The following is a 12,892-nucleotide window of genomic DNA, read 5'->3' on the forward strand; positions in this document are numbered from 1 at the left end:
GCAATTGTAAATTCAAAATTAAGGGGCTTTAGTCGAGGAAGTGTGGGAAAAAACAGAAGAAATAACAACCCTTTATTAAAAGATATATGTATGTTGGCAAAAACAGTAACAGAACACAAAAAAACCCTAGACAGTAGTCCTGTACCCAAAAGTCCCCTTCAAACCAAAGGAAAAAACCAAACCAAACCAAACCAAATCAAAAAGTCTGAATGAATATTTCTCTGTCCTTTAGTGCAGCCCTAATCGTGCCCTGCAGGGGTTGTTGGGTCGCTGGAGGTGCAGAACCTGCAGTTCTCTGTCGTTGCTTGCAGGGGACGCTCTTGGGCTCTGGCGGTCACCGTGTGAGGAGGGGGTTGTTGTTCCGAGCTGACAGTGTTCCAAGGCTCTTCCCTTCTCTCCCAGCAAGCACAGACCTCCCCGATGAAAAACCCAGTAGATCCCGGCTGGAGTCACGAGGCAGTGGTGGCGCAAGGCCGGTGGTCAGGCCTCACCAGGACGAAAGAACCAGAAAGACTGGCTCCCAGGCTTTCCTCCAGAAATGCCCAGATACAGTCCTTGTCTCCGTCCTGGTGAGAGACTTTAGCTGTCTGACCTCTCCTCCCTAAGACCCCCAAAATCTCAAACTCCAGCCTTCGAATGGGCCATTAGCTAGGAATGCAGCTCGGTTGACTATCCCCTTTGTAAAGCTAATAACCTCCCCTTCCCCCTTCCTATTCCAACTCTGTTTTTCTTACAGTGAAGCAGGGAAAGAAAAATTCGCCTCTCAGATTTATAACCTATAACAGGGTGCCCTAAGGCAAGGGAGTGGTTTGTGGGGGTTTGGGCTGACCTAAAGTGGGAGAAGGGCTTGCAGAGGGACAGAGAGGGAGAGAAAACTCAGCTGACATGTTTCAAATATTATTTAAGTTACTAAAATATTTCTATATTCAAGGAATATTCAATCATTATTGTTGTGTTGGTTTCTTGTTTGATCTTTTTAGACATAACAACTAAAAAAGGCTTTTTTATTTATCTTTTAAGTCATGAATCAACATGGTCACATTTTGCAATGAGAGTTCTGGTCACCCTCACTGTGAGCTCTATATGTGAATGGGTTTTTACCCTGAAAACGTGCTAGTGGTCTGATTTCTTTTTTTTTTCCCTCCCCTAATTTTTTTAAGTATTTAAAGATTTTCATTCACCTATTTACAATGGTAAATAGCCCTGGAAAACCTTGAGTGGAAAGGATGTCTCAGAAGTCTTTTTAGGCTGTTGTGTTGTAAGAGATCAATTGCAATAAATCAAAGGTTGATCAATATTTCATGTTTTCCTCTTAGATGAACGTGTTTAATCTTTTTTTGTGTTTTAACGGAGAAAAGCTCCACCAACACACAGGGGTTGGTCTCTAACTCTTGGATAATTTATTCTGTTTCAAGTATTATTTTCATCACATGGTCACAAAAGATGCCCAAGTCTCTTGGGGAATTAAAAGCATTAGGAGAATAAACTAAAATCCTTATTTAAAAAAAAAAAAAGAAGAAGAAAATTCCCTGCTCAATCCAAATATCCATCAGCAGTTTTCCAGGGGGAAAACCTCTTCATCTCAAAAATGAAGCCAGTTGTTTCTACACGTCAAAGACACAATGCAGTTCTTTCTCAGAATCAGCAGTGTGAGGAAATACTTTCAATTAAAACAAACAAAAATTCTTGTTTTGTTTTGTTGTTTGGGTTGGGGTTTTTTTGTTTTTTTTACTTTTGGCTGTAGGTGCCAACATTTTAATTCTTGTTTTCAAGACCATACACTAGGTTTGGTTGCCAGGCCACACTAAGTTTCCACTGAGAGTCTCGTGTGAAAGCAGAAGTACAGCTTTGGTCACAGAAATACAAAGCAAAGGGTGTGAATCTCATTGTTGGTTTTGGTGTTTTTTTACAGAGGATACGGTGGTGACAGCAATGGGAGGGTGCAGGACATGGCACATAGAATCATAGTCATGGAATGGTTTTGGGTTGGAAGGGACCTTAAAACTCATCCTGTTTCAGCCCCCTGACAAGGGCAGGGACATCTTTCACTAGACTAGGTTGCTCCAAGGCCCATCGAACCTGGCTTTGAACACTTCCAGGGATGGGGCAGCTACAGCTTCTCTGGGCAACCTGTGCCAGAACCTTACCACCCTCACAGGGAAGAATTTCTTCTGTATATCTAACCTAAATTTCCCCTCTTTCAATTCAAACCCATTACTTCTTGTCATGTCACTACAGTTCCTAATGAACTGAATCCCAGATTTTACTTGCCTATCTGTTACTTCTAGGCCCTTTCCTCCCTGAAAGGAATCTCTGTGGTGTATCCACATATTATACCCTAACTGTCGGATTTCTAATGCATCATAGGTCTGTGTTTTGCTCTGAGATTCATGGTGCTTGTCTGGGGTTTCAATTTTTCAATGATCTTGTGTATTTGAATGGTCCACACAGCCCCCATGTGCTGGGGGAGAGAAGAGGCCCAGCAGAAGCAGGTACCTCCTGTTTGTAAGCTTGTGCCATAGCACAAGGCAATTGCTCTTCTTTCAGAAAGTTTCTTCAAGTAAAATCAATGAAGATTACTGAGCCATAGAGAATCTTTTCTCCCCCTCCCCACTGGGGAACTTTTTATTTGAACTAAGCAGACAAGTTCCTTTTCAGGAGTGAAAGGGCTCAGGAGTAAATCTGCCTCCAGCCTTGTAGAGTTAGTTATCTCTGCAATTATTTTCTGCCTACAAATTCCACAGTACAAAGACCAAAGATATTTTTTTTTCTGTAAAACAAGCACACATGTTTATATATGTCTTTGTAAATCCTGTTTCCATGAAAGTGGATATAATCTAGAAGATTACATAATATTGCTCTGGGAAAGAGGAGCAGGTATAAGGATGTTACAGAGCTAGATGGACCAAGACAAGGCCAAACAACGAAAAAAAAGGAAGAAATGACAGTACTGCAGATAAGTCACTGTGATTTTGGTACTGCTGAGCCTCAACCCCCTCAGAGCTGAGATGCTATCACAGTAGTGGTGCCTTACCCAATGCTGATATGGCAAATAATGACAGAAAACGGGAAGAGGCTGTGATGCCACCCAAGCCAGAAGTAGCTTTTACTCCAGTGGAACTGCATGAAAGTATGTGCTGTGTGAGCAAACTGTGATCACCTGACAAAAAACATGCTTTCCATGACTGCATCCTTCCTGCTATCTGCCAGCAAACCTTTTCCTCCTGCCTCTGCCTCCAGCCCTGGCATGGCAGACAGCTAGCAACGCAGTGAGGCTGAGAATATAACCCTACTGTGTTTTACAAAGTCCCACACAGTTTTAGGCAGCACCTTCAAGCTCTTTGTTTAAGTTGTTCAATAATGTGCTCAGACACCAGAGTTGGGAATTAGAAACCCAATGCCAGGCATTGTAGAAAAAGTTCAATGACTGGCTTGCTGATGAAGCAGGAGTGGAGTTTGTATGAAAGTGAGTTGTGCAAGGATACAAAAGTGTATCAACAGACATAGTTTGGCCACTGAGTGTTCTCTGATCTCCAGACTGGGTCTTACATCAGGACAAAGTTCTGAGGCTGTGCAGATGGGCTGGCACACATTCTGCGGCAAGGTGGGCTTCAGCTTCTCAGGTACTGAATGCAGAGAAGAAAGGAGAGGTGAGAGAAGAGGGAATATCTCTCAAAACAAGAATAAGCTACACTTTCAGCTTGGCTTTTACTCCAGAAAAGATGTCCTCTCAAGCTTCTAAATAAATGTTCTGTTGTTCTGTAATGGAAACCCCTCTCAGTGTATTTTGTGCAGAACAGCACTTTGTGACCCTGCTCTCATGAAAGGCACAGGGAGCCCCACTGGGGCTGGTTTAAATGCCCAACTCTGGTTTGCTCTCTTGTGCTTTGGCTGCAGCAGATAGATGTTTAGAGATATCTCAGGCTTTATCCCTCCAGATGGGACTGGGGAATAAGGTAATAATCACTGCTAATTTGTAAATGTCTTCCTTTGCCAGCCTAAAAATATCTCAGACTCCCATCTCAAATAACATTTTGCAGGCTGACCCACCTGTGCCCAACATCTGTGCTGGGCATGAAGCTGGACACAGCAGAGAGATTGGAAGAGTCAACGTCAAACTCCAATATTTGATGTTTTTTAAGTGACATATTGTAAGAACTTATTTCCAAAGACTCTGGTTTCAGTTTGCCTTGTGCTTTCAGATGATTTTGAAGGGATTTCCTGACTAGCAGAACAGCTTCTCTTTTCCTGAAAAACTGAAAATTACTTTATTTTACTAGAAGGCAAATTGAGTCTCTTCTAGGCTGAGGAATTAGCATTTGCATCACTTGACACAGATGCATGCACCTTGTGAAGTATTTGGAGTGTGATTAAATCCCCTGCTGCACCAGAGCCAAGATATGGATTCAGACAGGCATGTTTCACATCACCAGGTCAGTGGGTCATAACTATATGGGTCACTCAGCAGCTGCAGCTCCTCTGCCAGATGGTTCATGCACACACACTGGTGCCATCTCGAGCAAGGCTCTCAAAGTCACTCTGGAGGTTTCACCAGCACCAGATCTGTCCATTCCATTGAGATGATACCTTCTGTCCTTGGAAAGTGATGAGAACATTGTCTTGTTCTCCCTTCAGCTGGCTGAGTGGCCAGTGCCTGCTGGCAACAGGAGCAATTTCACAGGATGACTGGTGAGACCTGAAGCTGAGATTATCAACACTTAATGATGGGAATTCCTAAGTGTCAGATTGGGTGAGAAAAACACCTGAGCCTTCAGTTTCTGACATGAGTCACATTTATTACTCTCCTCACAGACCTAGGTGTAAGGGTTCTTAAAATAAAATTGTCTTGAAAATTAATTGTACCCAGATTATTCTCTCTGCTGCTAAAATAATCACATTCCTGTACTTTCCACAAGGCATCTATCTCCTGCAGGAGGAAAGGGACTGGAAGGACTGGAAGGAGCTTCTCAGCAGCACCAGTGACATGAATGTAGTTGTCAGTATAGACACAATGTGGCAAACAGCACACAGCAGATGCGAAATAGGAAGAGATCATTCATTGCGCCCAGTGTAAGGGCTGAGCAAACCAACAAACCAACCAGAAATACTTCCAGCAGAGCACACTGGCAGTCTGCTTCTTAACACTGGTCTAGTCAAAAAAAACCTCCTTTTTTGCCTCAAAAAACCACATTGAATAGATTACATCTGAAAGTCTCAGACTTCTGTACTGCTAAGCCCTCCTATGATTGAAAAGACAATAAACCTAGGGCACTTAGGTGTGTGAAGTCCTCTTAAAAGATGAGCTTCAACTCATATGAACCAAATGAGATGTCCTGATCGTTAGTTTACGTGTCAATATCTATGAAAGATGAGGTGCTTGTACCACTGAACCCCTTACAGGTCAGAGTAACTACTCCTTGCAGTGTCCTGGACTCTTCAGGGGAGTTGCAGCAGCATCTTTTCTGGTATTCCCCTTTTCCTCAGAGGCAGGAGTTACGAATAATAAAAGGAAGGAAAGAATATAAACTTCTTTTCCTACCAATTGGTTTTGAACCACCCTCAGAGTAATTTTAGCAGTCCACAGCAACTTTTACAGGACTTGATTTAGTCACAAATCCAAAACCTATAGACATAAATCTTCCTTAAATTTGGGAGCATTTGGATAGGAGCTTGCAGCAATAATCTCACCTGTCTCTCTCCCCTCACACAGTATAGCTAAATAAATGTGTACAGAGACGTATTTGCTGGTTTTCAATTATTTGTCTGAGCATTGAACCATGCTTCAGCCTTTCGGTTGGAATCAAAGGGAAGAGGCAGGTGGGGTTGTGTTTCTGTGCAGTCTACATGTTTTACTTCTTCTTCCAGACAAAGGAAATGATGATCTGTCTGTCTGCCTGACACAGAGGGTGATTTGCACACCTATTACAACCGAAACACAAAAGCCATATAGTTGCAAAGCACATGCCAGTATAATTAAAATGGGATATAATTAAAACTATTAGATGCTAGCAAAGAGACACTACAGCACTATAGGGTGTTCACACAGTAAAGTTATACACAAAGGAGAATATATAAATGTAAAAAGTACCTTTCTCAGGATGCAAAGATTTAATTAAAAGCCACAATATGGTTAATATTATCCCATATTAACCATAATACTTTTCCAGAAGCTTTTCAGTAACAAACTGTCTTAGAGTCTCTCAGCTACCTTTCTCTGCCCAAGTAGCATTTTAACTTTGATGGCTGTGTAGGGAAATAAATGAGTTTATGGACAAGATTTCCCTCAGGTCTGAAAATGATTAAGAAAGGTCTTAATGTGACTGAAAAGAAAATTTAACAAAAAAAAAAAAAAAAAAGAGAGAGAGAGATGTTTTTAATTCTCCCAGAAAGGGCACAGTTAATGAAAACTGAGTGGCAAAGTCTTCTGAAAAGGTGCAAGAAAATGGTTGGGGTTTGCTTTGTTTGTTTGTTTGTTTGTTTGTTTGTTTGTTTAAATCCAGAAAGGGTGATATTCATGGTAAATCAACATGACAAATTATATTTATGTCTTATCACACTTAATGAGATTAGAAGTGCTGTGAGAAGACAAGTCAATGCAAAACCACAGGTGATCCTGCTGCTGACAGCCTTAGCAGATGCAGAAAATGAATCACTGCCCTGTAAGTCCCTGTAGAAATGCTTCAGGAGCCTGCTTAATGCTTAATGCCATCATAGCCTGATAAAAATAAATCAGCATTAATTCTGTTAAGGAAAAAAAATTGCCTTTCTTTTGAGGAGTGAAACAAGGAGGTTTGTTGCCTTTCTTTTGAGGAGTGAAACAAGGCAGTGCAGAAAGGAAGAGATGCCACCCAAAATAAAACTGGAGAAGTCCTCAGTGAAGCCATGTGGTCAAACAAACTGCAGTAGCAAACACACTGCCAAAGCAAGATGTATGCAACATCAGCAATCAACTGGTGTAAGTTTCATTCTTTTTAAGACAGGAGTTAAGCAACAAACAAAACTCCAGTAACAGGGCAGTTCAAGCAAGAATCCATTATAGCTCATTAGAAGATTATTCAAATGTTTTCCCTAGGAAGGAGGCATCCCAGCATGTTTGTAAAGCCTAACCCTTTTTTTGAAGGCCAAATCCTGTGCTGCAGGAGGAAACCAAGGCATAAGCCAGGTAAGGATGAAAGAGCTGTCTCTTCCCATCACCCACTGCCCATCATGCAGCCAAACTGCTTCATATTTGCCCCAAGCTAGAGATACAAGCATGGTTCCCATGGCTCAGAACTACTGAGTTTGTGTCCATGGCTGTGTCTGGACAGGTTGATGAATATCCAATTACTCCAGAGAAGCAAAACACATATTTCTTTAAAATGCTTTTTTGATCCTGCAGAAGGCAATGACTATTCCTTTAACAGCTGCATCACAAAAGTAAAAGCATTGTCCTTGTCCTGCATGCACCAATCTATTTTTCTGTCTCTTTGAAATATCTGCAAATTTCTTTGTGATTGTGACTGTATTCAGAGACCAGGAACTTCCGAATGCCACCAAACCTCAGGAAGTCTGACAACACAGGTCTCAGCCAGGCTTTGGCTGGTAAAACCCAGAGGCATAGCAAATCCAGTATCAAACACAGTTCAAAGCCACCTAACATGCTGATTTAACTAAAATGCGTACAAAATCTGCTAATCTTTCACTCAGAGTTGGCACACACTGAAAGGAGCAGCTGTGATCATGTGTAGTCTTTGTGTCATGGGGAGTGTATTCCATTGATGTTGCATTAAGCATAAAGAAGAAGAAAAGAAAAATAAAAGCAGTTTATGCATAAGATTAAGCAACTGGGACCTCTAAAATATCCTTCTCATAGGGTTCAAGGGGTTCTTTATCTTGAAAGCAGAAGGTAGCACAGGCTGATCTCACTGGCCCAGCAAATATGTCAGGCACCTTGTCAATAAAATCACCCTTTTCTTCAGGGGTGCAGGAACAGTTCAGCAACATCAACAGAAAAGGCAATGGAAATCCACTGTTCTGTGCATGCATTTTATGTTCAGTAGGCCAAAAGGAGAAGCTTGAGTTACACAGAAGCTGCCGATCTGCAGAACTGCTCAATTTTTAGATCTTTCTCACAATAACTTCTGTTGCATTCAAATACTGCACCAACTCTGACTGAAGAGCATGAGCAACACCAAACCTGAGGCAATCAATCCTTTACAACTCGAATGTGCCTTCAACTCTTGAACCTCATTAAAATAAACTAAACATGATGTTCTGAGCCCTCCAAAAGGATCTGGTGTAAAGTGTCTTCAGGGACAGGAAATAATAGTACGAGTAATGGATTTGCAATGTCCAAAGTGGATATTCTCCCTCTTTCCCCTTCAGCTGCCCAACTGCTTTTACAAATGATGTTCAAAACCAATCTGCTCATTTCTACATCTCTTAAAAATGAATCTACTTCATTATTATCCTGAAAAATTGAATATTTAACTTCAAGTAAAGTGCTCCATGCATGCTGAGTTGTTTTGTTTCCTTTGTGATAGAAATTGAAACACAGTCTTCAATCTCAATAGAAATATTTTGAAAATTTATTTGAAGACTGCAAAAAACAACCAAAAAAAGACAATGTTTTCTTTATCCCAGGGAAATCTGAAGCATCTGCTGGGAACAGAAATAGAAAAGTTTGCAAAATTCAGTAGAAAAAAGACTGGCTTACAATTCTTTATGAAGGGAGATGTTGAAACTCTTAGAGAAATTCAATAAAAATTTTATTTTCAAGACTTGTCATTTATTACGATATTTGCAATATCGTAATTAATGTGCTCAACTCTTAAGCCTTATGCACCATTTCTACGTGTCATGAGCACTCTAGAGAGGTACATACTTTATAATTTTCAGGATTAAAAAGAACCAATAATTATACAATTTATGAAAAGCCATCTAATAAATATGTTTAGATGTTTCCTACACCATGTCTGCAATTATAAATAAATAGCAGACTCCATATGCCTCTCTTAGAATAGCAAAGATGGCTAAATACTATAAAAGCAATGTTTTCTATTCAAATCCAAGACCCTTTCCAATTTTGCCACTTGTGGTAGATTTTACTCATATAGGAAATGTTCTCTGTTAAGTATTTGTACATTACTTTTCCATAAAAACGGGTGGGAAAATCTGCTCTCCATAGAAGAAGTTTCAACTAGGAAAATATTTAGGCAGAAATGTGGAGCTTTTTTTTTTTTTTTGACACATGTAATGTTTTATTTATTATACTTTAGTTTCAAGAGAGGTAAAATTTCCACTTTGGGTGCAAAACAAAAACAAGGTAATCTGTCTTTAACAGATCAAACATGTATATATAATCTATAAATATATTCATGTTGTGACGCACTTCCTGATTCCTGGAAAAATTATTCCAAATTACAGGTACCTCTGAAGGTTGTTTTTGTGTTAAACTGAGCACTGAAACTCACATTTAGTCTTCCAAGTATAGTGCAGTCATGGCAACTGAGAAAAGAAGTTTGGTATATTTATAGGAGGAAAATAACCATATCAAATTTCTCCTGCCTTTACAAATTATATTTAAAGGTCAGTAGGCCAGAAAAATACTTCAGAATATGTTTAGCTTAGAAACCTATGCAAATTATGTGTGGTAATTTATAAATGAAACTATAAATGTCTGAAAACTCCCTGTAATGACTCCCTTAGCAGATACAGTTAATTTCCTTTGTGTACATTCAGCATGGGGAAGTGCCAATTTCCTCAGAATTTGCTTTGTACCTTGTTTAACCATCATGTATCTACACACCACCATGGAGTAAAACTTTGCCTCTGGGGTTTTAGAAGCTCAGACTGACATTTAGACTGAATATACACGTATAAAAAATGTAAAACAGACACATAAAGCCAAAAGCCAGAGATTAATAGCAACCTGATATGCAAGTCACTGAATTAAGATCTGACAAATGGTGTAAGGAAAATAAAAATTTAAAAAAAAAAAAAAAAACACAAACCAACAAACCAAAACACACAAACAAACAAAAAACCAAATCAAACCAACAAAAAACCCCCCTTACATTCTAAGTGCTAAAGGTAAGAATTGAACACAGAAAAAAAAGGCAATTAAGTAGACACAGGGGATGAAGGAATTCATTCAGATTCTCCCTTAGCTTGATGTCCTCACTCACAGGTACAGGGGTTTAACAAGTGCAAGTGAACAGGTGAGTGGCCCCTTGTGGGTTCTGGAGCCTGATCTTCAGTCTGCAGAGCATCTCAGAGGCCCACAGCCAGGCATAGCTCCCAAATGACCTGATCAAGAAGTATTTGAAACAGAAAACATTATCTTCATTTGCAAATTTAAGGAAATTTGCAGGGCAGACAGCTTCATAGGGAAGAATTCTGCTGTATCACAGAGGTTACTTGCCGCATCATAAATGCCATCTTGCATGGGGGAGGGAAAATGAGCACAGAGGCAGCTGGCGGCACTGGAAGAAAAACAGCTTTTTCTGAGCCCCGTATAAAAGCACCTGCTTATTTTTAAGGTACGGTTACATATATTCAGAATACTTTTATGGAATCTTTGCAGCCTGTCCATCCACGGTGTTGCAATATTTCTCTGGTTTTATTTTCCACAATATCTGGTTCATGTCTCCAAACTGGAGTTCCTGCCCATCTGGGTCCAAAGGAGTGCTGCCAGGTTTCACTGTATTTTACAGCAAACCAAAGAAACAAACAGGATTCAGTACACCCAAGAATTTCAGAAAATGGAACTTTACACCTTGAAATATGTAGAGTTGAGTGTGTGAGTGTGGTGGGGTTGTGAGCAGGGAAAACCCATTACACTCTCAGGATTGCCTTCCTCTGAGCCTCAGGAGGCAAAGTTTTTGTGGTCAGTTTTTTAAGTCTTTTTCTAAGTTTTTCTTACAGCTTAGCTATGCGAATTTTGTAAACAGCTGTGTTTGTTGATGACCCATTCTACATGCATACACAGATACATGCATACATACACCTGTAGGCATAAGCAAAAAGTTAGGGAAGCAAATAAAGATGTAATCCATGGCCATCCAAACAATTCAGGAAGCAATTTTTCATAAAATTTAGAAAAAGCCTGAAAAAATTTAGAAAAAGCCTTTAGAAAGGCTGAAAATAATTATAGTAGCTAAAGAAGTACAAGAGAAAGATGAAGAGAGGAAAAAATAGCAACAATTCCAGCTTCCTATGTCACAGGATCTCCAGACCTGAGAAATACATTCCACATTTAGAAGGAAAGAGAAAATAAAACAAGACAGGTGAAGCACAGGGTCAAAAAAGTTTTTCAACAGTGATATCTACCTAGAGTGTTCAGGAGCTGACCTTATTTCTACAAATTAACAGTAGGTATGAGTAGTATTTAACAAGTAATCTCCCATCTCCTTTGAGAGTTTGAACCTGTCAGAATAATGGGTGAAAAAATACATTCTTCAAATGAGGTGACACTGTGCCATACAACACAATAATTTAACCTGATGGAAAAATAAAAATAGAAATTATAGCAAGATAATTCTACTAAAAAATAGAGCAAAATCATATCATTTTAAGCCAGTTATTCCAATGTGGAAAGCTCTGCCCAGCTCCCGTCCAGGGATGTCGGGCAGGAAGTGGCGGCGGGATTTGCTCCGGAGCTAGGACTGCTCCTGGCTCCCGAAGGCGTTCCGCAGGTCCAGGTGACTCTTGGGTCCTCCCCAATAACAGCCCTTTGGGGGGCAGAGCAGAGTGCACCTTGGGTCAGCGCAGCTCTGCTGCTGGGGTGAAGCTGCTGGAGTGAGACTTCCAGCATGCTGTTCCTGCAGCTACTCGCACATTTTAAACTTGAAATAGCAGCAGGAACACAAAGATAAGTGTGTAAAAAGCAACCCCCAGCTCCCTGACGTTTTGTGCTTTAGACATGCTTTTACTGAGCGAAATTAGTGTTTTCCTCTAAACTCCAGACAGGGATAGAGCAACACACTCCAAAATCGTGAGGTGTGTCACCGGCTGTGTCCTGGTTCCGCAGCTGTTGTGGGCAAGTACAAAACTGAGCTCTGGGTTGTACGAGTCCAGAGCAGCCCTTTCCGGTGCGTACTACGAGTTTTAGGGCCCCAGAACGCGTGCGAGAGAATGAGAGCTTCATCTGTGTGGACAGTGCCATTGTGGGAGATGAGAGGGGAGCCCCAGAACACAGAGAAGAGAAGGACAATTCTAAACCCGGGCAGCCCTCTAAACAGGGCTCGTCAGCCCTGTAAGGCCATCCATCTAAGAGAAGGTCACTCTAAACAAACCTACGTCCTGAGGACCTCACTGCCACTGTCCAAGCTCGCTCGGCCCCGGCAGTTGAACCTTAGGATTAAAGGGTGGGCTCAGTTCAGCGCACACTGTGTCTCACCTAAAAAATCCACTGCGCAGGCTGGAAGGGTAATGACCTTTCCCAAATCTTCGTTCGCGAAGACTGGCCATACTACTATACATACTATATTACAATCAAAATGGTTAAATACCTGTTTTCCCTTGCAATATCTTTATGCCTTTATACTGCCATGTTACTATAGATAATAACGACCAAAAGGGCTACATACTTGTTTTCTTTTGCAACCAAATTGTTCTAAAATAAACCACATATATATATATATGTATATACATATGTATATAAATACTAATCATCTAGTACCGATTTATTTTAATTCACACCAAGGGATTTATTAATAAAACAAAAGTTACTCCTGCCTGGCAGGGCAGGTCATAACTGATACACATGATTGTAAGGCCATGACTGCATAGGAGAGTGGAGACAGACATGCAGAGACCCAACATGTGTGTGGTTACTGCAATGGTGTAAAACCACTGCCAAGGAGCTGGCTATGAACTACAGCTGCAAAGTCAGAAACATAGAAGAGCAAAT

The sequence above is a fragment of the Manacus candei genome, unplaced genomic scaffold (genome assembly GCF_025592945.1).
Source record: "Manacus candei isolate 608988 ecotype Guabito, Panama unplaced genomic scaffold, ASM2559294v1 h1tg000016l, whole genome shotgun sequence".
Taxonomy (NCBI): Eukaryota; Metazoa; Chordata; class Aves; order Passeriformes; family Pipridae; genus Manacus; species Manacus candei.